The sequence below is a fragment of the Camelus ferus genome, chromosome 7 (assembly GCF_009834535.1).
Source record: "Camelus ferus isolate YT-003-E chromosome 7, BCGSAC_Cfer_1.0, whole genome shotgun sequence".
NCBI classification, from domain to species: domain Eukaryota; kingdom Metazoa; phylum Chordata; class Mammalia; order Artiodactyla; family Camelidae; genus Camelus; species Camelus ferus.
In genome coordinates this window covers 4,122,941-4,148,712 of record NC_045702.1, presented here as the reverse complement: position 1 = coordinate 4,148,712, position 25,772 = coordinate 4,122,941, and the positions used below count along the sequence as shown (strand labels likewise).

Below are 25,772 nucleotides of genomic sequence, written 5' to 3'. Positions count from 1 at the left end.
GTCACCCTTCTGGTCACGGGAGGATACCCTCTTCGTGGGCTCACCTCCTAAAGCTCCCTTTCCACCCAGCAGACAAGCGCCAAGGAGACCCAGGGCAGGCAGGGCCCTCGCTGGGGGCAAAGCCACAGAGAGGGCAGCAGGGCAGATTTTATCCACGAACCAGCAGAAGGAAGAAAGCAGGAACTGGCCTGATGGTGCCGTTGAAGAGGAAATATCTGATCTGTTCAGGAGAAGACATCGTTGGGAACATTAATACTTTCCATTCTGACCTCGAGCTTCTGTTTTGAATGCCCACCTCCCATCTAATGAAGTGTGCCTCTCCCGCTGGGACTGGACCGTGTGGCCTGGCCCTGCCAGGCTTGGTCAAAGATGTGCCCTGGGTCCAAGACATACTCAAAGAGCCCTTCCTCTGGAATTTGCAGGTGGGCTCACACATACAGATATGCCATGTGGAACTCAAATGCTGAGGGCGCTTTTCGGATGACAGACATGCCGACCAAATGTTCAGGTTTAATCCCCCAGATGGTTAAAGGTGACATTGAATTCCAGGGGGGCGTCTTCCAGTGTCCGAGGCTGGGATTCCCACTCTGAGACGAAGAGTTCTGAGCGTGAGTGAGGCAGGGAGAGCCGTCAGCCCTCCCACACCCGCAGGGCCTCTAGCCGGCAGGGGCCGTGCGGGTTCGGGGGCAACTCAGCTGTGGCGCGATTCCCCCTCAACGCATGTGTGCCTGGAGGTGGCCTGGGTGTGGCCGGTGCAACTGCGGGGCCCAGATGCCTAACTCCCGTCCACCTGCTATGATGTGAGACCCCCAGGGAGTGGGATTCTCCAGCCCCCAGACACACTGGCGTGGCTGTGACAGCAGCCACCACTTCCCCTGGTTCTCAGGGAAGACGTGGGGGCAGGACTGTGTTGCATTTTGTGGGAGAGGATACACTGATGTTGAATATGGTGCTGCTTTAACGAGTTTTAGAGGGTCATTTGGCGGTTGGTGATTTTTACATTCTGTGCTCATTTTGGAAGCTGACTGTGCTGTCTCTTCTGTTATTCAAGCCCTGATCCCCTCCCTCTTGAGTCTAGCAGACACACACTTTTGGCTAAAGATGTCTCATCTCTCCACTGTCCACGTTTCTGTGCAGGCAGACTCGAGGTTCTGCAGGGCTGGGTCTAGGGGCAGGGTAGCCAGGTGGGGCGAGGAGGCCACGTGAAAGGCTGGACCAGCTCTCTCCAGTCTGTCTAGATGCCTAGGTCCACACATTGGGAGGGCAGGAGCCACCATGCACCCCCAGGGAAAGGAGAAAAGGGTGGAATTGAGTGTTTTCCTGAGAGCAGATTCTGCTAGAAGAAGGTGGGCAGGGAGACCACGAGGGCACTGAACATCTGTGGAGAAGCAAGGTGGGTGCTAGGGCTGGAATGTTTGTGTCCCCCCAAATTCGTATGTTGCTTTGTTTTGTTTTGTGGGGGGTGGTAATTAGGTTTATTTATTTACTTTTTTAATGGTGGGACTGAGGACTGAACCGGGACCTCATGCATGCTAAGCACATGCTTTACCACTGAGCTCTGCTACCCTCTCCAAATTCGTGTGTTGAAACCTAACCCCCAAAGTGATGGTATTTGGAGATGGAGCCCTTGGGAGGTGATTAGGTCATGAGGGTGGGGCCCCCACGAATGGGATTAGTGCCCCAATAGAAGAGACCCAGCTGAGCAACCTTCCACCACGCAAGGACAATGCGAGACGTCTGCCTGTGAACCAAGAGCCAGGTTCTCGCCAGATGCCAAAGCTGCTGTTGCCTTGATCCTGGACTTCCAGCCCCCAGACGGTGAGGCGTCCTTTCCTGTTATTTCTAGCCCCCCGGGCTGGAATTCTGTCATCGCAGCCCGAGAGGACTCCGACAGAGGGTGTGGGGAGGGGCGGGACCAGGCAGAGGAAGGGACACCAAAACGGGGGGCTGGAGACACGGGAGGCAGGTGGTCCTGGCACCGGCGCAGATCCGCTGTAGCTCTGTGTGCACAGGGCAGATGCCTCATAACCGTTGCCCGAGTGCCTGAATAATTTCACTGCTTTCAAGCCCTCCTGGGAAAAGGCCTGGGAAGTGTTAGGAAATGGGCCGAGGAGGGGAGAAGTTGGAGCCTCCAATGGTAAATGCGCCGGGGAGATGAACTGGGAAAGCGGCCGCTCTCAGGGTGCAGAGTGCTGGAGGAGCACGTTGGAAGATGAGGCATAAACGTGAAATACAGGAGTGGATGTAATTTCAGCCGAACAGGGAGCTTTATGAGGAGTTATCACGTGGAGCCGAAGATCCAGAGACTGGCCGGGGGAAACCACCCCAGGAAACCTGCAAGAGAGCAGTTTATGCTTTCGAGAGGGTCCAGGGGAACGGTGGCCTCTCGCCGTCAGGAGGGGGAGTTGGGTGGGCTGAGGCTCCCCAGCCAGACCTCAGGCAGTTCCATGTCGGGGTGGCACCTCTTGAACGTTTCTTGTGTTGCCTCTTGTCAGTATCATTCTCCCTCGCCATCCTCGTAATCGATGGGTTTCACACGATCATCATAAATCTGGAATACTGAGGACCAGTGGACTGGGGTCTCTCTCTTCAGCTGCAAGACTTGCTCCCTGCTTCCTCCTGGGGCTGTGATTCTGAGCAGATGTCTCCGGCCTGTATCATCTACTTGCTGGTCTGAGCAACCAGCCAACTGCCCGGTGCTGAGAACCAAGGGCCGGCAGTCGGAGGAGCCCGGGGACCAAATCACAGCCAGGACCCCGGCCGGGACGCCTCAGACGTGGGGAAGGGCGGATGGGGCGTGGATGCCGGGGACCAGCTGGTCCTCGTGATGACTGTCACTGGGCTGGGGAGGAAGTGCCAGAGCAGCTCATTCTCAGTGTGGCTTCAGTCCACCCACCGGCCTGATTTCTTTGTATTTAATGGAGGTAGAATATGTCAGCTGACTCAGAGCCAACGTCTGCATTTAATTTTAATAGATTTCCTAGGCCTGGGTTTTCTGGTAAAGTTATCTTACTCTTTCATCTTCATTGGGTAGATTTTGTCCTTTCCCCTATTTTAATGATTCCCTTGTGTTTACGTCTTTTGTCAAAAGGCACCTGCAGCGTCGTTCTGGGTGTGAGGACGGCTCAGGAACACTCTGAGCATTCACTCCATCGTTGCCCCAACGGTGCCTGATTCCCTTTGCTGCCGTCTGAGTGTGAAGGAAAAGCCCAGCTGGGCTAACGAGCTAAGTCACAAATCTAAGTGTGATAAGTGTCGGTTTACTGATCTAAGTTCTGCCGGGCTAACTCGTAAATCTGAAGTTCAGTGTCAGTTTACTGGGCTAACAAGCTAACTCGTAAATCCAAGCTCAACAAGTGTCAGTAACGTGATCTGTTCCAAGTTGACAAGCTCCAGTGTACTGATTCCTTGCTTTTTGTTGTTTGAGCCTTATTGGCTAATAGCCCCAAACTTGTAATTAACCCTATAAAACCTCATGTGCACGTCTTGAAGGTGCTCAGAGCTTCGGAGCAGAAGCCCCTCTGAGCCCGCCGGCGTAAGACATCTGAGTACTCCAACCCTCCGAGTGGTGCTTGTTTCTTGGCTGGCCTGTCATTTCCGTAACATGAGGACCCCTCATCCTTCCCTTGTATCGAAGTCCTCCCACTGTCCGCAAATCCTTCATCCTGTGTGAAAGTTTCTCCTGGCAAGGTGGACCCAGGGGACCGGCCCCACTCCTGAGAACCACTGCTCTCCCCCTCCCCCCGAGCTGCTCCTTGATCCCCAGGCACAGGTGGTTCGGTGGAGAACTGGGGAGAATCTCTGCCACTGTTTCTGCCCTCCCTGCACGCGTGCGTGTCTGACTGCCTGATAGGTTCCCGGAGGAACATCACCCTCTAGACAGATGTAGACATGAACGTCGTTGAGATGCATTTTTGAGACCAACTGGGGTGCAGCCAGAAGGAATCCCCGCAGTCTGAGTAACAGTGTCCACTTTTAAATTGAGGTGTAGTTGATTTACAGTATTAGTTTTAGGTGCACAGCACTGTGATTCAGAATTTGTAGAGATTATACTCCATGTATAGTTGTTAAAAAACACTGGCCCCACCCGCTGCACTGAGCTCAGGGGTGCTGTGCCTGAGGCTGATTCATTTTGCACAGAGTGGTTTCTCTTAGCCCCTCCCCCTATCCTGCCCCTCCCCCACCCTTCTCCCCGCTGGTAACCATTAGTTTGTTCTCTATATCTGTGAGTCTTTTTTTTTTTTTTAACATTTTTTTTATTGAGTTATAGTCATTTTACAATGTTGTGTCAATTTCCAGTGCAGAGCACAGCTTTTCAGTTATACACGAACATACATACATTCATTGTCGTATTTTTTTCGCTGTGAGCTACTGCAAGATCTTATATACATTTCCCTGTGCTGTACAGTATAATTTTGTTTATCTATTTTGCATATGCCTGTCAGTATCTACAAATTTTGAACTCCCAGTCTGTTCCTTCCCACCCCTCCCCCTTGGCAACCACAAGTTTGTATTCTATGTCTATGAGTCTGTTTCTGTTTTGTATTTATGTTCTTTTTTTTTTTTTTTTTGGTTCCACATATGAGTGATCTCATATGGTATTTTTCTTCCTTTTTGTTATAGTCATTAGTTTGTGTTATTGTTTAGATTCCACCCATAAGTGATAATAGACAGTGTTTGTCTTTCTCTGCCCGACCTAACTTCACTTAGCATGATACACTCCAGGTCCATCCATGTTGTTGCAAACGGCAACATTTCATTCTTTTTTAATAGCTGAGTAGTATTCCATTCCAGTTTTCATTTAAACCATCGTATCACCTTTGGTTTACACAAAACACTAGTGAGATTAGCAAAATATCATGTATTGTCAGCAGACTCCAAGGCTCTGTTTTAATGAATGAATGAGTCATTAACAATGATTTGTATTTGATTTTGGCTTATTGCGGATTAACTGCTCCTTCTAATATTCAGAAATAGTCTGTTTGATTAAATTAGATAAACATGTTAATTATTATATATTTATTGTAATGTAAGTCATATATTAACATAATAAAAGTTAATTATTATAATTAAAACATTCACTAAATATACATCCTGCAATTTTGCTCTATTTGTTAGGAAATTTCTTTCTTTATTATATTATACTTGTAACTTTCAGAAAACTCAAAGCCAAGTTTTGTATTTAACTTTGAAATTAATGTTAGGATTTTTACAGCCCCAATTAAAGGCCGCAGTCATGAATCCCAGTGAGTCGGGTCTGAGAAATGAGAGCTTATTTTTCTAGCTCTGGCCCTGGACAAGGAGCCCACGGTGGGAAGCTGGGACATTTGACTCCTGGTTCTGTCCTGCCATCACTGCGCAGGGCAGAGTCTCCTTTCCGCGCCGAGCAGGCCTGCTGCCCGCTAAGCTGGGTCTGTAAGGACAAGTGGAAATGGGACCTTCCAGGAGGCAGAGCCCAAACCCATGGCGCCCCCCAAGGTGGGTCTGGAGGCTTGCTCTGCCCGAGCGCCTCTCCTCATTTTGGGTGTCGTAACTGTGGCCCACCAAAGGAAACAACACTGGTCGTCTTAATGAAACCCTTATCGCGTCCTCCCTGGTCTGGTCCGGTGAGCGTGCTGGACAGGAAACAGAAGTTGCTGGAGCGGTGTGTGGCTGGAGGCAGAGCCGAGTGCCCGCTGGGTACACACGCAGCCCAAGCGCTCCCACCGGAGCCGCCCGGGGGCCTTTATTTGACAAAGCAGCACACCCACCGCTGCATTCCAAACTGCCTTCTGACGCACAAGAGCCGGGCTGCCTTCCCTCCTCTGAAAGGCTCTTCTGTGGCTGAAATGAAATAGAAGCAATTAAACAATAAATATAAATCATTGGCTCTCTGGGAGCTGCTGGGGGTATGGATTCAAGCCCTGGAAGAGAAATCGTCATCCTCTTTGACTTACCTGGGTATTACACTTCGCCACTAATGAAAGTTCACCTGGGGAGCGCTCCCTCGGATATAGAGGGCTCCTGGACCCTGGCAGGTTCCAGAAACTGTCACTTTGCCGAAGAATAGTGAGGACCTCTTGCAGCTGAAGCTCTCTGGTGCTGCCAGACCTCACTCGGTTGGTGCTGGAAGCACTTGGGTGTCGTAAGCAAGGCTGTAGAAACTGCACGCTGCCATTTTCTCTAGAATTTCAGGAAGGCATGCAATCTAAGGAAACGGACACCGCGGCCATAAAGCACAGGGAGCTTTTCCTGGCCCACTGTTGCCTGAGGTTGTCCTCAGTGTTGATAGAAAGCCCTCCTGCTGGGAGTTTTCCCTTTAACGGTGTTGCAATCATACGTAAATGGCAGATGCGATGAAGTCAGCTATCATTTGTGCTGACCGCAGGCTGCCTCCTTATTTGCAGGATAGATTGCTTCAAAGAGCCGGGCTGGGGTAGCGTCGCCCTCAGTTTTGTAATATCAGTGATCGCGCCTTGATGAATTTTAATACCATCTGATTTCAATGCAAATGTTAAAATAAATAATTGCTTTGCTGCTGGCCGAAGTTGAGCAGGCTGAGAATATTTTCCCATTAAGCACATGGATGAGATGGATGTTTGAAGGGAAAAGCTGGACGTGTTGTCAATGATTTCATGTAGAAGAATTCACTGAGAAAATGCTTCTTGTAGCAATTTCCTCTTCTCCAGTCGCGCACGAAGAGGCCATTGTTCACTTGACTTGCAGAGCGCCGTGACCTCTCGTTGGCCGGTGTTAACAGTGTTTTTGCATTTAATACAGATTCTTAAGCAAAACAGTACTCCTGGGTGTGTTAGCTAATGAGCAAAGACCTTGCTTTTTGTGAGGGATGCTTTATGTGTGTGTGTGTGTGTGTGTGTGTATGTTTCTTCCCCGTACAAGGCCATCTTCTAGGCAAATTTAATTTTTGTTTTCCAAATGTGTCTTTAACTTGCAGGCTTCCCATCTGCACAGATGTGGGGTGAGGCCCTTGGAGCCCGCTCGGTCGGGGTCCTCCCTCTGGATGGTGGGGTCACGCCAAACCTCTCCTGAAGGAGGCTGTGGCAGAATCGTGCCCTGGCAAGACTCAGGACGGAGATGTGCAGCCATGTTGACCAACCTGCCTTTGACAAACTGCTTTCAGACAATTGGTTTCTGGGCAGATATTTCCCTCTTCTTCTCTCCTGGTCGCTCACACTCATGTGCAAGCAGACACCCATGACCACACATGCACATATGCACACACACACACACGTACACACATACACACATACGTACACACACACGCACACACCCCTAAGCCTACCTGCATATGTGCATATAATCCCATGTGCACCCACATCCAAGCCCACATGCAGCGCGTGTGCGCAACGGACACACTCTGGCCTGCTGGCTCCTGACTCACTCCCCTCCCAGCCCTGCTGTGCCCATGCCGTTCCTGAGCACCTCCGTCCCTCTGACTCGGTCTTAGGACTCTTTTGAACTGCCCCCGGGGAGCTTGCGGGAGGTGTCCTGGCTCTCTGAAGACCCACCCCGTCCCTGCCCCCGGGAGCAAAGCATGGATTTCTGACGGTAAAACAGGAATTCCAAATCTGGGCTGGATGAGCCCTGGAGAGCGTGGCACCGGGGAGGGGCCTGAGATTGGCAGGTGCATCAGAGGATAGAGGTGACTCGGGCGTGTGCGGTGTGTGCGCGCGGTGTGTGCACGCTGACATGTGGCTTCCACGCCAGCTTTGACTACAGACATCACCTCTGCTTTCTGCCTTTCATGATCTTGCTTCCTTCCTTTCAGTTGCAGATCACCCTTCCAAGGGGTGGAAAAGTGCGGGGTGAGTCGGTCCTGGAAGAGAGACTGGAACTGGCCACGAGCAGACGGGGTACTGGGAGGCTCCTGAGTCCTCTGGAACTTGAGGCGGGTCTTGGAAGATCAGGCAAACAGGGGCAGAACGTGGAGGGCAGGGGGTGGGGTGCACAATAAACGAAAGTACAGAGAAACATTCATGGGAAAGTGATGAGAAGAGGGGAAAAACCAGTTGTTTAAATTCAGAGCAGAATAAAAAATATCGGTAGAAATTGCAGTTGGAGTCTGCCTGGAAGGAAGGGCTCGTATCTTCTTGGCATTTGCCTGAAGCACTAACAAACCTAGTGCGTAATAGTCTCTCCCTGCTGCTCAGCCCACCATCAGAAGGAAAAAGGCGATGCGGAAGGAGGCCCGGGAAGGAAAATCATTGACTCCCGAACCCTTTCTCGTTAGGCGGCTCTGCGGGCAGCAGGAGCTCAGCGGTCAAGGCCAGTGGGCCGTGCGCAGCGGGATAGCAGAGGTGGGCACGGCGCCGGGCGACACCGCGCACCCCCCCCCCCCCCCCCCCCCGCCTGGCTGCCTGACGCCTGCCGGCCTGGAGAGGCAGGGGGTGCAGAGGCGGCCCAGACGGCTGCACTCTGGGCACTTTCTTCCCGATCCTCAGCCCCTGACCTCCCTTTCATAGAGCATTTGCCTGGGGACTTGTATTTGTCAGTTCTTTTGTAATTGTAAATTCTCTCTTCCTGTCTGAGATACAAGTCTTTCCAAAGCCTCTTGCTTGTTTTACAACCCAGGACTGTCTTTCTCACGGACCCGGAGCCGTCTCTTTGAAATGTGCGCACCAGGGGAGACAGCACCCCCGTCTTCGGTTTCCATGGCAAGTGGAGCCCTTACCTCCCTGGGCAGCTTGCTCCAGGTTGTAGAACTGCCTCCTGTCACAAAGCGATGAGGAGTACACTTTCCTTTTGGGTGAAGACAATCGGTAAGCAGATGGTCTATGATGGCTCTTTGGCTCCAACTCTTAAAACCCTTCCTGCCCTTTGTTTCAGCAGAGTTGAGCTCAGACGGAGCTGAGTTCTGTTCTCGCTCCTCTGTTGCAACAGTCTTGCATAAATTCTTCTTTACCTGTTTGATTTTGTCTGGTGCAAGTTTTGTTTTGATGGAGGGGTGGCCACGCCTCCGGGAAGAGTGCAGCTCACTTCATTTTGGGAGTGGAGGGATGGAGAGTGAGTCCTCATGTCCTCGTTATTCCTGTGGCTCATTTTCTAAAATAGGAAGGTCGTTGGCGTTATTGCTGCTGCCCTGAAAGTACCAGCCGACTACAGAATGGAGGCTGTTCATATTAATATTTAATCCCAAGCGGTTAACGGCCCCTGGATGACCCCAGACTGCAGCTGGGCTGCAGACGTGTTTGGATCTTGCAGCTACATCTCCATCTCCTGGGAGAATTGTGCTGGCCGTGAGGGCTTCCCCCAGACGTTCCATCAGCCTAGCATTTTGTGTCATTTTGTGTCATTGGATTGCTCCCTTTGTCCTGGGTAAGGAAGCTTTCAGAGTGAGTCATGGCAGGAATCTGGTTACTGATGCTGGCCAGCCAACCACAGGGCGGAAATTTCACCTAAAAACAAGAAGCAGTGACAATTTTGGCTTTGATCTGGAACTGAAGTAAAAGTTTCAACTCAGCAGAGGCACTTAAATGGCTCTCCAACAAAATCATTACATTTTTTTTCTCAGTTTCAATGGTCTTTTGTAGTGTCATATATACATAGCTGACTTAAAATAAATCTTTCCCCCTCTGTATAGTAGCTTCTTAGCATCTCTTTAAACACATACCCTTTTCACTTTAAAATACATTTTCTGCTGGGGCTTGAAATCAGCCTAGGTTTTTTTTTTTCTTTTCTTTTGTCCTCCTGGTCTAGCTGCATTTCAGGTGCCATCAGACACCCTGCTGAGTGCAGTCCTTTTGTCAGTGGGGAGGCAGAAGTTCCCGACAAGACTGCATTGCATCCAAGAACTCAGCACTTTTTCATTCCCTCATTTGTGTGTGTCCTGTGCACAGTTCTGTGCGTTTTTACCCCATGTGTAAATTCGCATAATCTCCACCAAAGTCAATATTCCATCAGTACAAAGGTGATCGATTGTGGGGGTCCTCTTATGTGCACCCCTTCCACCCCCTGCCCCCCACACTCCCTGTCCCTGTGCCCTGGCAACCGGTAATGCAGTCTTCGTCTTCATACTTTTGTCACCTTGAGAATGTTACGTCAATGGAATCAAACAGATGCGATCTACTGAGACTGGCAGCTTTCACCAAACTCGAGGTCTGTCCAGGCTGCTGTGTGTATCAGGCTGGGTCCTTTTGATTGCTGAGCGGTATTTGATGGTGTGGGTGGTCCAGAGTTTGTCTAACCATTCACCCACTGAAAGACATTTCATTTTTCGCTTTTGTTATGAATGAAACTGCTGTGAACGTTTGTGTATGAGTGTTTTTGGTGTGTGTGTGAGTGGGATAAATGCCCGGGAGTGTGCTTGTTGGGTTGTTTGGCGAGGGGGCGTTCAGTTTCTAAGAGCTATAATCTCCCATACATTACTACTGTCACTACCACCACCACTACCGTGACTGCCACCCCTAGTTCCGACGCCACCATCACTATCAGGCTGCCGCTACCGCTACCACCAGTACCGCTGTCGATATTATCGCCGCCACCACCTCCACCGGTGCTCCTTGTGCCACCATCATCACTCCTGGCTTTTATCATGAGTCGAGCACTGCTAAACATTGCAGTATCAGGTCTGCTCACTGCAGCCCGGTGGTAACTGACCGTTTCCTGATACCCTGGACCCGACTTCCTGTCTTACTCCCTTGACTGGTTTCTTTCACGCCTTGGCTGGCAAGTTCGTTTCTCCGCCCACCCCTCGCCCCGTCCATCGTCTGGGGCTGACAGTACGTCTGCAGCGTGCAGGCTCTGGGTGGGCGCCCAGCGAGCCTCAGTCTGGGGGGCAAGTCCGGCGGGAGGAACAAGGCAGGACACTGACCGCAGACCCGACAAGCCGCAGCGCCGCCCGCGCGAGGGGCTCGGCCCTCCTCCCCGTCGCTGCCTGCCCTGCCCCGGACTCCGGGCTTTGGGGAAACATTCTCTCAGTGACTGAGCTTTCAGTAACCTTCAGGTTTTCTGAATCCTTATCAACGTTCTGTCCTTATCTCCGCCACTGGCTTGTTGATCGAACCATTTCCTAGCTCTGCATCTAGAACATAACGTGTTCTTTCTTTAGTGAAGTGCAGTCAGTCACAATGTGTCAGTTTCTGGTGCACAGCAGTGTCCCAGTCATGCATGTACATACATACATTCGCTTTCATATTCCTTTCCATTAAAGGTTGTTACAAGCTATTGAATATGCGGAACATTATATGTATTAACGAGTCTCATTTCTAATGAGTGACTGCACGCTCCCACCTGGTTGTCATGGACTCTGGACGTTCTATCTGAGGCTTCACTCCTGTCTTCCCTTCTCCCTCACCTGCTCTTGCACTGTATGGGCCCCCGTTCCTGGCCCCTCGGCTCCCCACGTTATCCCCTGAATGGACGCATCTTTAGAATTGTGGTTGTGGATCCCAAGAATAACCAACGCCTGGCCTTGCGCGGTGCTCCAGAACCCTCATCCTGTCCAGTTTTGCATGGCGCCCGACCTGGACATTGGGAGTCCGGAGACCCCTCTCCCCTGCTCTGAGGTGGCCTGGCCGAGAAAGAGAATGCTTTTTTGAAGTATTTAGATGGAAGAAACATCGCTCTCAAGATGCAGTTGTATTTCACAACACAACGACGTTTGGAATGCTTTTCTTGTACGTTTTTGGTTTGTTTTCAGTTAAACAGACTGAAAAATAACTGGGCAAGTGGGGATACTTTTGAGTCTCATTGCAGGCTGGGGGGAGTTTAATTTATCCCTTTGTAATTGAAGATTAGATCCAAAGATTATTTTCAGCCGGAGGCTTTCTTAAGCCGTGTAGAATTCTTGGCAATCAAACATTTTGAGTGCTTTTTTTCCCCCTTTCTTAAATTTCTTTTTGCTATTTCCTGACTGGATTGAGGCACAAACAGATGGACTATTTTCTAATGGTCTGGCTGATGCCTGAAAATAATATGCCTCTTTTTCTGAGTAATAAGAACAAAATCAAAATGTCTTTTATGAGTGGGATAAGTTAACAGTCAGATCCTTCGAATAAATCACCGAAGTCACTGAGAGCTACTGTAGACGGTGCTTAACGTGGACTCTGTGGCTGGACTGTCTGGGTTTGAGTCTGTGCTGCTTATTAGCTGTGTGACCTTGGGCAGATTACTCAGTGTCTCTGTTCTCAGGATTCTTCATCTGTAAGGTGAGGATCATAGTGACTTATCTCCTCAGGTTGTTTGAAGATGAAAAAGAATATTTACAACTCCCTTAGAACAATGTCCTGGAACACTGTGAACAGAATAATAATTTTTATTTTGAGCATGTCATTTCTTTTCTGGGAAATAGTACAATAACGTGGAGAAAGTCTAACTGCTGTGGTAAAAACCCTGACCACTGGAGGCGCGTGGGAGAGCGCGTCACTCACTCAGAAATTTGACACTTACTGACAGTAACTGACCGGCACCGAGACCTTCCCGTGCACGGGGCCTTTCCCTGCCTACGCACACCTGCAACCCGTTCCGCCCTCACACCAGCCCGGGGGGAAGGTACGCAGATTACTCTCATTCAGTAGAGGAGGAGACTGAGGCTCAAAGGATGCAGGTGAATTTCCCAAGGTCACAAACGTAGAGACATCAGAGCTGGGATCCAACCTCGATGTGAATGAAGCCAGAGGATTTGTCAATGGCAACGGCCCCTCCTGCCTCCTTGTCAACCACACATGGTTTCCTGTGGGGTTTAGAGATCAAAATCAAAAGAATTCCCCGCCTGACTTGCTCTCCAAGGTACGCCCTGTTTTCAGTCTGGTTACGTTTAATTAAGGAAACTGCAAAGAAGGGACCATATTTTTTCCCATTGGAATAATAAATGGTACCATTGGAAAGAACATGGTGGCGGGCTTATGAAGCTTTCTTTGTTCATTTATTTTGTAAACATTGACTTGACGCCTGCTGAGCACGACCTGTGGCCTTGGGTCGACAGGTGTAGGCGGAGAAGGATAAAGTTGTCCCTCCTGTGGACCCTCATGGTGGGACTCGCCACGTGTGCAAAAGGTCTGCGATGGAGACCAGGTTCTGGTGACCTTGGGAGGTAAGGGTTTTGGGCATAGCTTCCGGAAGTGCCACCACCTAAGCCAGGTTTCCCCAGAATTGCTTGGCACAGCTAGAGAGCCCATTTCCCATCGGGCCTCTGGGTACAGAATTTCTTTCCCTTTTAATTGTTAGGTTTGGGAATGAATAGCATTTGTTGCCGGTTGGGTGTGTTCTCTTAAAAGGAACCGTTTAAGGTGGCCTGAGGTTGCCGATGGTGAGATTTTCCACCCACGAACACCTTTTCCCCCTCAGGGAAGGTTCAACCAGACCCCTAAGTCCTTAAGCTAAGAGCATAGAGGAAGATTCCCGCGTGCTTTAATTGTGGGGTTTAAAGCATATCTTCAGCTTCTGGAAAGGCTGGAGCCTCTGGCTAGTTCACCCCTCGAGGCAGAGGAAGGGCACCCCCAGGAGAGGCGGACCACATTACCGGCCGGTCTGGCTGCGCTGAGAGCCACTGCCTACTTTGCTCTCGGTGAGGACAGGCCTTGGTGAGTCACACCAACCAGGCTGAATGCCGCTCAGTCTGCAGGCTTCATTTAAAATATTCTGTTTACTGTTTCCTTATCAAGGCTGATCATTTCATTAAGCGTTAGGAAGAATCGCGGAGCATCGGTTTGTGACACGGTCTGAGACCGAGATCCTGGAGGACATTTGTCTAGGAAAAATGCATGTCAATTCAGTGAGCACAGATGTGACAAAGAATCCTCAGGTCAGCGGGAAAGACGTTTTGATTTGACAGCAAGTGTAAGGCGATCTCAAGTCACGAATGTGCCAAGAGGTGCTCCAGGTGAAGGGGCACCAGCCTGAGTCGGATTCGGGGGAAACTTCCTCCATGTGTGGTCCAGTGGAGCCAACAAGTAACTTCTGGAAGGTCAAAGGTGAAGATCCCCGTTTGGAAACATCCCTACGAGGTTTCACTTCCTTGGCCACTTCCCTCCTCTCCTCGTAATTCCATCGAAGTATATTCTCCTTATATTTTTAGCCTCTTTGTTTCATTCATTGCTCTGATAGCAAGAGGGCAGATTTTATTTTCGGGTTGGCTGTATTCTATCCCAGGGGTATAAGGGGTGCCACACCAGGAAGAAGGCCCGCGGTCGTGTGTGTTTTAGAAACTCCAACGTGAGTTTTTGCTGGAGGTGTCACAGACCCTGTGATACACTGATGGGTGTTAGTTTCTAAGAGGAGGATTTTTTATTTTAGTTTTTTTTTGGGGGGAGGAGGTAATTAGTTTTATTTATTTAATTGTTTTTTTTAATGGAGGTAGCAGGGATTGAACCCAGGACCTCGTGCGTGCTAAGCACATGCTCTACCACTGAGCTGTGCCCTCCCCACCTTAAGTGGAGGATCTTACACACCATTTTCTGAACCCATGGGAGTTCTCCAAAATCACAGGGCTGTCACGATGCACCCCTCAGGGATGCTGGTGACTTCACAGTCTGATGATCCGTGTTTCTTGGAGGCTCTGCTCCTTTGCCCCTTACTTCTCAGCTTCTTTTGGCTTGTTTTTTATTTTACCCGTATAACACAGACGCATATAATAAAAAGTGGAAGCTCCATTCACCTCACACCCCCAGTTCATCCCCAGAATCCACAGAGTCAGTTCTGCTATAAGGTGATCTGTGTGTTCCTAAAAACTACCCTACTATGCAAAACCATGCAGTAAGAGCCATGGGGCACAGATGAAAAATGGGTTAGGGGAACAACGCTGAAGAATTTCATCAGCGACATTATAAAACAAATACCGGCATCTAATAAAAAACAGTAGCTCAGTTGTACACACGTTAAATGGGTAAGAAATACATAAACACCACAATAAAGATGGCACTTTACTGTGGAAAAGCTCGGGGTTTGGCTTGCGGATATGAATGTCAGAAAGATTGCCGCTTGTGAATCACGGTGAAGTGATGAAAAGAGGTTTGTCTGAAGTTGAAGGAAAGTTCACCTGATGTGGATGAGTGGGGCTTATCACACACAGTGCCTACAGGAGCTGGGGGAGCCTCGTGGTGTGTGTGTGTGTGTGTGTGTGTGTGTTCCTGTGGGGCTTGTTTAAGCTGGGAGCGGATTTCTGTACTCACTGAATGTTTCTTGTGGACAAAATTGCAAACAAACAAATGCAAAATTCTCATTACACTCAAATTTCCCCGTAATATATTAAACATTTCTAAACTGGAGAACACAGATCCTGGTAGCGTGTGTTATATTCTCGGGGCGCCATGAATTGTATAAAACAATTAAATTTTTTGTTGTGGTTTCAATGCAATTTTTAAAAAATGTGAATCTGTCCTGCATCATCTGAGTCACACTTTACAAACATGTACGGCTGTGCAATTTTGGTACCTAGATTTGTCTGAATTTGAGTTTGTGCTATTATTAAGCCCAAGTGATGTTCTAAATTGACAAGATTTAAGTGTTAGAAATGTATATTGAGGTATAACATACATACAGAAAGGGCACAAACCTTTGGTGGACAAGCTGATGAATTTTCACCTCTGTTTTACATGTGGGCAGCACCACTCTGAGGTGGGGATAGCGAACGCTTCCAGCTCCCGGCAGGTGCCCAGCTGCTGCTTCCTAGGTCAGTTCGGCTCCTTCCTGCACATCCGTGAACCAGGGGTAACCAGCTTTCTGAAGTCCATCAACGCTGATCAGCTATACCTGTGGTCGAAGCTCCTATAAGTTGTGTCATTCTGTGTGCAACTTTTGTATGTTGCCATCTTTGACCCATCATCATGTCAGTGCAGTAAGTCCACAGATGTGGAGTAGTTCATTTTTCATTGCTGTGTACTGTTCCAGTGGATAATTATACCACAGTATTTAAAATCCACTCTACTGTTAGTGGACAGTTGAATTGTTTCCAGTTTTTGGACTTTATAAATTAAGCTGTGATGTATTCTTGGATATATCTTTTGGTAGAAGTATGTGCCAATGTTGGGTGCTGATATATTAACCATTTTATACCTTTTTGGTAAATTGACCTCTTTGTCATTAAATAATGACCTTCTCTGTCCTTGTGACAGTTTTGGACTTAAAGTCTATTTTGTCTGATATAAGTACAGCCACCTCTGCTCTCTTGTGGTTTCCATTTGCATGGAACACCTTTCCCATCCCTTTACTTTCATGTAGAAACTCCCTAATGTTAAAGTGAGTCTCTTACAGGGAGCGTATATTTGGATCTGTTTTTTTTTTTTTAATCCATTCAGCTGCTCTATGTCTTTTGATTGGAGAATTAATCCATTTATATTTAAAGTAATTATTTATAGGTAAGGCCTTATTATTACCATTTTGTTAATTGTTTTCTGATTATTTTATAGTTTTTTAAAATTAATTTATTTTTTAACAATTTTTCATTGAGTTGTTGTCAGTTTACTATGTTGTGTCAAATTCCAGTGTAGAGAACAATTTTTCAGTTATACATGAACATATATATATTCATTGTCATATCTTTTTTGCTGTGAGCTACCACAAGATCTTATATATATTTCCCTGTGCTATACAGTATAATCTTGTTTATCTATTCTGCATTTGTCTGTCAGTATCTACAAATTTTGAACTCTCAGTCTGTCCCTTCCCACCCCCATCCCTCCTCCCCCTTGGCAACCACAAGTTTGTATTCTATGTCTATGAGTCTGTTTCTGTTTTGTATTTATGTTCTTTTTTTTTAGATTCCACATATGAGCGATCTCATATGGTATTTTTCTTTCTCTTTCTGGCTTACTTCACTTACAATGACATTCTCCAGGGACATCCATGTTGCTGCAAATGGCGTTATGTTGTCGTTTTTTATTATTTTATAGTTTTTAAATTTTATTCTTTCTTTTTTGCTGTCTACCATTGTTATTTGGTGATAATTTTTTTTGTAGTGGTAGGCTGTAATTCCTTTCTCTTTAACTTTTGGGTCTGTTAATTTTGTGATTACTGTGAGGCTACAGAAGCATCTTGACATAATAGTTACAGAGTAGGAAGATGAGCTTGTTCTTACAGGTTGAATTTGAGCTACTGTGGGTCAGGCAGATGGAGCTGTCACTGGGAACTTAAGAGAGAGAACTGTGGTACAGTGATGACCTAATGCTGTAATCCTTGCCTTGGGAATAACCTGAATATTTAATCCTTAAAGAAGAACTTAACATTGGAGACATACAGTGTTCTTGACCACAGTAGAGGCAGCCATTGATTATGAAAGTGGATTTCCATCATGAGAACGATTTTTCCTACAGCTGGAGAGACAGGAGGGTCTTCATGACCTTGCGATCTTTCAGAATCGGGATTGGCTTCATAACTGGTTTGCCCTCCAGCTTGTTCTGTGTGGCCCCTTGGCCCCGCCCATTTGAACTACTTTTGCCAGTCTTGGTCTCCAGCTTCCATATTATTCCATTTACTCTGGGCATGGAACAAATTACCCCCAAACTTAAGTGGCTTAAAAAATGCACATATATTTGGCTCATAAATCTGCAGTGGGTGCAGGGACTCAGCGGGGTAGCTGGTGTTCACCCCGTGAGGCACCGGCTGGTGGGGCTTGAAGCCCAGGGCTGGGTTCTTCTGAGGACTCGCTCACTGACTCATTCATGTATCTGTTCATTGATGCTGGATTTTGACTGAGATCTTGAGTGGAACTCTTGGTTGGAACATGCTCCGTGTGGTCCAAGCTTCCTACAAATATTGTGGCTGGGTCCCAAGGGCAGGCAGGGAGAAGAAGAGAGAGAGAATTGTCTTTTCTGATAGCTTGGCAAGCTCACAGCATCCCTTCCCTTGGTTTCTAGTCATTAAGATGGTCAGACAGTCCCTCCCAGTTTCCAGGTAAATAGACTCGTCCACTTGATGGGGAGTGGCAAGGTTGTGGACGAGCCTGTGGGACTGGAAGCATCAAGATGGGCACTTTTAGAGGATGCTTTCTGCCACACACATAACTGTGGGTCCCATCCTCCTGGAACCTGCTCCCAGCCCTTCGTCTTACCTCTCCGGCACATGCTGCCCTCTCTCCATCATGCACTGCTGACTGTGGCTCAGACTCACAGAATGGATGGGGCATACGTGGTCCTTTTTCACATTCTCGTGTCTAAACAAAGTGATCAAAGTGACAGCATCAATTCGACAAGAAAAATGCCTGCAGAGTCCGGGCCTTCCAGATTTTCTTCTCTTGTCAGCAGAAACAGTTAGATTTAGGGACCTGTAGTTAGCAGTGAGATTTAAGATGTTTGGTCACACAAATCAAAAACCACAGGTCTTCTTGGGTTAACTAGGACAAATTTATGATGGAGAATTATGGTTTTTTTTTTTTTTTTTTTTTTTTAAAGACACTGTGAGATGAGCTAAGATTCCTCTGCCGGCAGGGCAATTTTTCCTTTTGAAATTTTAAATTTCTCATCAAGGTGAAAGTCACTGTTGGTGACCTTGTTTACGACTGAGGAAGCAATATATTTACAAAGGGAAGTTCTTCCCAGGAAGTTAGGCTGTCCCTGACTCTTGCTGCAAAGCTGCTTTGATTTATCCACAAGCCAAACTTCCCCGACAGTAGGGATGATTAAACTGGTCAGCAGCTGAAATACGATGCAGGGTAATCTTGACTGGGCGAAGCCACATGGCTGGGACAGATATTCTCCACCAGCACCTGGTGACCCTGGGCCAGGTGTTCTGAGGAAATTTATAGGGAGATTGGAAAAGCAAAGATGATGGATGGGAATGGAGAAAACAAATCCCCTTCGGAGACCACTGAAAGCCAGGGAGTTTGAATGAAACTCAGATAAAAATGAATACCTCACCATCATTTTTCTAGGTGATTATGCAACACGTGGTATAAAGCAAGTAGTATATTTGCATAAAAAAGTGACCAAGCACAAGCCACGGAAACTCAAAAGTAATGGTTGTGGTTGTAGAAGTATGGGTGGGTCTGTTAATTCATTCACTTGGCAAACTTTGTTGAGCAACATTTATTTATTTGTTTGTTTGTTTGTTTAGAGGGAGAGGTAATTAAGTTTATTTATTTATTTATTCCTTTATTTAATGGAGGTGCTGGGGATTGAACCCAGGACCTTGTGCATGCTAAGCATGTGCTCTACCACTGAGCGATACCCTCCCACCTTAAGGCATCTTTCAACTCAAAGTCTGACTCTTGTGAGTCATTTTTTTGACGCAGAGTCACTAAGATCTACATCTGCGAGCACAATAACGTCCTCTGTGCTGCGAGGTGTTGTGAAGGCACGTTCCAGGAAAGAAGGCGCCACTGTGTTCTGGGGCTTTTCTCCGAGGCACTCAGGCCCTCTGTGCATGTTTTGTTTCTGAGGATCCTTCCTTTGGTGATAATATTTGCTTTGCTGATGTCACATCTGTCCCTGGATGTTCCCTTTGCATGACTATCTGTGTACCCAGTAACATTCCATCTTCATGCACAATCACGCCATCATTTTTTTAATGCAGCATTTTTTTATTAGTAGAATTAAGATTTTTTTCCAAATTTTTTTATTGTAGTAAAACACACACAAAGAAGTTTACTGTCTTAAACATTTTTAAGTGTATAGCTCTGTGGTATTAAGCACATTAATCTTGTTGTGTAATTATCACCACCGTCTCCGTAACTCTTATCTTGTGAAACGGAAACTGTATCCATTAAACAGTAACTATTCGATCCCCACTCCCCCTGTCCCTAGAATCTTCTTTATGATCAGTTTAAGGTTTACAGGAAAATTGAGCAGAAAGGCCAAAGGGGCCCTATGAACACCCTCTCTCACGTGTCATCCTTTTGAAGACACTGTAGTTAGTGATATAACTCAACAGGTGCAGGTGGATGACGCATGCTACTCTGTGGAGGTGAGGACCGGTGGGCGGCCAAGACGGGCTCTGCACACGCACCTGTGACCATCGCTTGGTGGACAGTGACTGAGGACCACACGTACAGTAGGAGACTGTAGAACAGTGACTGCAGGGCCATAAGGCGTCTTGATTTCAGAGACGTTGAGACGTGAAAAAAGCGTGCTTGCTGGGCTCACTCGGGGGTCCTGCCTTTGCTGACGACTGTACAAGTTTAAATCCAAGCAGAGCATCTTCGTGGGCTGCCCACTGCAGCTACTCTCATTTACCATAGTATGAATACATGACAGCCTAGAGGGCAAAGGACTTTGCTCAAGGCCAGACACCTTCAAGGACATTGACCGCTGGCCCAGAGTCAGTAGGACATTCTGATTTTTCCTTTCTTCCTGTGGAGATGGGGTGCATCGCCGCCTGCCATTCATAATAGTTGTTGAGAAACAGAAGCTTGCACATTCACATCTCATCCAGGAAACAGTTCCTCTTGCTCTCCGCGTTGGTTCCTGGGGGTTGGTGAAAACCAGTGGGGAAGCATTTACGAAAGGAAAAGTTCGGTGGAACAGAGAAGGGCCTTTGTTCAGTTTAGCTTTTTCAAATGGTAATGCACTTTTCAGATGGCTGAAGACAGTTCTGCTTCCTTCCTTCAGTCTCTCCTACGTGTTCATTTATTCTCAAATGTTGTCCTCAGTAGAAATGGATCCCAGTTTTTTTTTTTAAAGGCTTTTAAAATGCTTTCATTTAAAAACCTCATTTGCGAGGACTAGCGATTTAATTAGCCTGAGGCCATCTGTGGGATCACTGATGTCTCCGTGCTCTCGTCCAGAAGCGGAGCCGTGGGGATTCTGGTGGATGGAGAGTTTATTAGCTCCGCTCCTGTGAGCAGCTCGGCTGAGGTCTCCTGGTCACGTCTACCCTGATCTTCTGTCCTTGTTTAACTACTGTGGATCTTGATTTGCTGGACTCCTACAGAAGGCACACAAATTATTGGCAAGCACTGAAATAGACGAAGCTGAGAAGAGACGGTGTCACAGGCTGCAGCTGCTGCTCCTCCAGCTCACGGGCACGCTGACCTTGGCGGCTGCGTCCTGACCTAGCTGCAGCTGAGAACTTGCATTCTCTCAAGCTCCCAGCTGCGAAGTGTGCTCGCTTCTTAGGGCGGCCGCAGCAAAGTGCCACAAAATGGGCGGCTTGAAACAACGGACATTTATTCTCTCCCAGTTCTGGAGGCCAGAAGTCTGAGTTCCAGGGGCTGGCAGGGCCATGCTCTGTCGCAAGGAAGGACCCTGTCTGGCTTCTTCTAGCTTCTGGTTACGGCCACTAGTCCTTGGCTTGCAGCTGCATCACTCCAATCTCTGCCTCCTTTGCCACGTGGCCCTTTCCCCTGTTGTGTGTGTCTCTGTCTCCAAACCTCACTTTCCTTGTGAGGTCACCTCTCATTGGATTTGGCGCCCACCCTAATTCGGTCTGTCCTTAACTTGGTTACATGTGCAAAGCCCCTGGGCCGTGCAAGGCAACACAGTCACAGATTTTGGGGATTAGGACGTGGGGATCCTTGTGTGGGGGTGGTGTCGTCTTGCTGACTGCCCCTATCTAAGACCAAAGGAGAAAGTACACGAGAGCAGCAACACAGTGGCCAGCACGGTGCCTCGCGCATGGTGGACACGGGACATGTTGTTTTGAACTGAGTTGGAGTTTATATCCATCTGTTGCTCTCAAGTTCCCCTCAGTAGGAGAAAAGTTTGGCAGGAACATATGACCTTCCCTCTTGGGAAAGAGATGAGTGTGGGGCCGTTTGGATCTGGTCCATGGGTTGTGAGGTAGGGCTGAAATTCCTAACGAACAGTGATGGAGAGCTTTGGGGAGAAAACCCAAGAATAGCTACAAGGCAGAGGGACAGCAGCTGATAGTGATGTTAACCGTAAGAATAGTCCATTATGTAAACAGTCCTTCTGGGCAAGTTCTGTGTTAACTGCTGAACATTGTGATATTTAACTCTCACGCGCCTTTATGAGGTCGGAATGTTAATATCCTTGTTATTCAGATGAGGAAACTGCGGCAGACAGTAATAAAATTGTTACGGAAACGGCAGGCCAGCCAAGAAACAAGCACCACTCGGAGGGTTGGAGTACTCAGATGTATTACGCCGCAGGCTCAGAAGCTCTGAGCACCTCCAAGACGTGCGCATGAGGTTTTACAGGGTTAAGTACAAACTTGGGGTACTCGGCCAATAGGCATGGAACAGCTTTAGAAGCATCATTATCACAAAGGTGGGGGCAGGGAGGCAGCAAACCAACATTCCAAAGCCACATATATCTCTTTGAAAATCCAGCTGGCTAGCAAAAGAAACATAAACAGGGAATCCGCAAACCAACACTAATTAACTCAGATTTACGAGTTAGTCCAGCAGAACTCAGATCAGTATTCCAGTACTTAGTTTGTGAGTCATCTTGTCAGCCCGGCCCGGCTTTTCCTTCACAAAATAACTTGCCAAAGATCAAGAGCTTGCGAGTGGGAGGATTCAAATGGAGGTCAGGTCAACCCCGAGTCCATACATCGCCCTGCTTTCACATGCCTCAGTCATGTTTCTGGTGTCCTGAGTCTCTGGATGTAGTACCTGCGGCTTTTCCAACAGCCCGGGCTCCCAGAAAAGCAAGCCTGAGGGGGCCGAGCCCAAGACGCTGGTCCCGTCTGCACTGCACCAAAGTGTAAACGGCTGAGCTGCCCACACTCAGCTGGTTGAGAACAAGCTGATTTGCATCGTAACAATCAGTTCTTTGATTACTATTATTGTGATTTTTTTGTTGTTATTTTCCATTGGCAAAACCTCTCTTCCCGTGGCTTGCAGCTCTGATAAATCGATGGCTTCTAAGTGAAGCCCGGTCCAGGCTGGCTGCCCCTGGTGTTCTGGCAAGAGCACCCAGCTGGGGTGAGCCCTGGATTAGCATTTTAATTGCTGGCTGATTGCTTTCCTGTTGCAAGACTCAGCCCACAAAGGTACAGTGACCAAGCTTCAATCAGTTCCTCACCTTGATTTACTGGGCCTTTAAAGGACGTCTCCCCTGGCACTTGGAGAGTAATACCCTTAATGCACGGAAGGCAATACAGGACGTTAAAGACAAAGAACTGCCTTTACCAAAATGTGGGCGTCCAAGGTCCCAAGGAAAATTCCTGCTTGAATGGCAGTAAATTTTCTTGGGTGGGTTCTCATGGAGGCAAAGCAAAGCAAGCCAGAAACCAGGCTCCTCTAAGTTCCAGGCTGGGTATTAGCTCCTTAAGGCCAACGTGGAGGCACCAGCACTGAGATTCCCTACCCGGCCTGCTGTGCTGTGTTGGGGAGCTAGCTCATCAAAATGACATTTGTTAAGCTCAGCAAATTAATACCCCCGGGTTTCTAGCTACTTGGGCTGTTAGATCTAAGGCTCGGGGAAGTTTGGCACCTTTTGGAAACATCTGGATATCTTGTTAAAACACAGGTTCCTGGGCCCAGTCCATGCAGATCTGACTCAGGAGGGCTGGAGTGTGCCCCAGGAGGGTCCTCATGTTCCCTTCGGTTTGACTTCACTTGAGACCGATGTCTTCCTGGCGCTTGGCCCCTGACCCCCCTTGCCTTAGAGCATTTACTTTAGAAAACTTATAATTGTGAGTTCTTTCTCTGCCCCTTGAGATGTCAATCTTCTTCCAGGCTCTTACCCGTTTTATAGCCCAGGAATGTCCTTCTTGAGGACCCAGGAGCCATCCTTTTGAAACGTCATCGTCAAGTGCCCTGTTTCCCAGTCTCCCTGGGAGGGCAGACACCTGACCATACAAAGTGCGAATGAGCCTCATGCCATGGACCACTCTCCCCGTAACTTCCTCCAGTGCTTTCCCACTAGTTCACCCCGGGGCTTAAAACTCTCCTACCGTTTGTTTCAGTGGAGTTGGTTACATGTCCCTCCCCTGCTGCAATAGTCTTGACTAAAGTCTTCCTTGCTCATTTAGCTCTGTCCAGCACAGGTTTTCTTTGACAGTTCAGCCTGAATGCCTGCATGTCTGATGAGCTCTCAGGTGGTGGTGGTGATGGCAGTCTACGGGCAACACTGTAAATAGCAGGAGTCCAGAGACAGCTCAGAATGGGGGGGGGGGGGGGGGGCGGCACCGCGTAGTGTCCCGGGTGGAAGGTCTCAGCGCACATGTCCTGCCGGCTGCTCTTCGGGCTTGGGTAGAGCTGCTTCAGCCACTCCAGTCAGAGAGGGGCTGCACCTCTGGGAGGGAGGGGGAGGCTGCACTGCCTGTGCCATGACTTCACCGTCAGTACCACTTAGAGATAGTATGGACCACCCTGTAGGTCACTTGGCAACTTGCTAAGGAGACCACTGGCTAGATGCCCTCTGCACATCTCACCTCTTGGGTCCTGGATTCGTCACTCCTGCTGGAACTGCAGCTCTGACCCTGGCCATTAAATGTCTTACGTATTTAAGACTATGAGGAGACCAGTATTCCTGGACCTCCTTCTCAAGTCTCAGTGCTTCCTGGCACCACTCAGCATCCCTGGTCTGGATGGGAAACAGGCACTTGCTAGTAACGACTTGGTCTTAATGTCAACTTTTATTGCCACCCTCAAAATATTTATTAATCTTTAAAGCCTCTGTCTGCAGGGCTAGTCCAGGCCCTGGTGTTCATGCTAAACTGAAAGGGGAAGGGAAGAGAAGGGTCTGTACCTTCTGGGTTAAACAAGGTTTAGATAAATTAATAAAAAGAAATTGTGCTTAAAATGAGGTAATTTTTTTTTTCTGGTTCTCTACTTATCTTTGAGTAGAGAACACAATTGTCTACTTAACCACTGAGAGGTTAAGGGGCATGAGCAAGAATAGAGGTAGTGATTTGGAATAGGTCAATCCAAATTTAGGGTTTTCTTCAAATTACAATAATAACTTAATAATATACTGTTGGTGTTTGTTGATGTTAGATAATCAGTACAGCACCGCATTCAAGCCTGTGCGTTGATGGTTGTGGTCAGTGGGCCCCTGTGCTCAGGGCAGGTGTAATGCGTGACTAAGCTATTTCTAGATCGTTTTCTGCAAAACAGTCAGATGTCTGGATGTATGCATATGTGACTGGCTGACGATAACCGATTAACAATGGATTAAGACTCAGGTGCTTTACCACCCCCTGTCCTGAGAGGTTAAGTTGTAGAAAATTGATGATGTGTTCTGATTTTTCCCTGACTAGTAGCGAAGATCACCTCAAAGGGTATAGTTTTATGGACTCACAGGACATTAACCAGTTTAAAACAATGTATGACTCAGCAATTTTATTTCAGCATTTCCTTTCCCCACTGATGGGCTAAATCTCATTTTTTTCATACCCTTATTCAACCAGCTCTTTGATTCTGCAGTTTCTTCCTCATTAATGAGTTAAAACTGTGACGCAGGCTCACGATCTGTTCCCGTGAATTGGGCTTTTACCAGGAACTTAGGGAAGGCAGCTGGGTTGGAACGGGTGTGGGACCGGGGTCGGTGGAAGCTGTGCTTTCTCAGCAAGCCGGCGGGCTGCGTGAGCCGGGGGGCTGCGTGAGCCGGGGGGCTGCGTTAGCCGACGGGCTGCGCTTGCAGGCGGTTTGGGAGTGGTCTGGGGAGGGAGTGCTGGTGGGGATGCGGGAGGCCGATGCCCCAGCCCCTGTGCACCCACTGCCGGACCTGGGGCTCTGCTTTTTGCTGCCTCTCCCACCCTCTTCCCGTCCTCCCTTCCTGCTCCTCCCACCCCGCCCCCACTCGCCCCTCCTCCATCTTTTGTTCTGTTTTCTCTTTCACCTTCTCTTCTGTTCTTTGTCCCACACCCTCTCCTCTTTTCCTTGGCTCCCCGGCTCCCAGTCTGGTTCCTCCTTACTATGCCACAGCAGGGGTGGTATGTTTCTAATCCCAGAAGGTCAGGGGCGTGCATAAGTAGTAACATTTGATTTTTAC

At 48.2% G+C, this 25,772-nt stretch overlaps 1 protein-coding gene across 9 annotated transcripts in view; it reads left to right on the top strand.

Annotated features, from left to right (window-relative positions):
- The first annotated feature begins 5,174 nt into the window (after positions 1-5,174).
- LOC116664774 overlaps positions 5,175-25,772 on the top strand; it is a 71,378-nt gene continuing 50,780 nt past the window's right edge. For 8 of the 9 annotated variants that reach the window (XR_004321201.1, XR_004321196.1, XR_004321203.1 and 5 more), the window contains exons 1-2: positions 5,175-8,297; positions 8,572-8,759. The gene's annotated coding sequence lies outside the window, so the exon portion shown is untranslated. The remainder of the gene's footprint in view (positions 8,298-8,571; positions 8,760-25,772) is intronic. The other variant, XR_004321195.1, reaches the window with a different exon arrangement.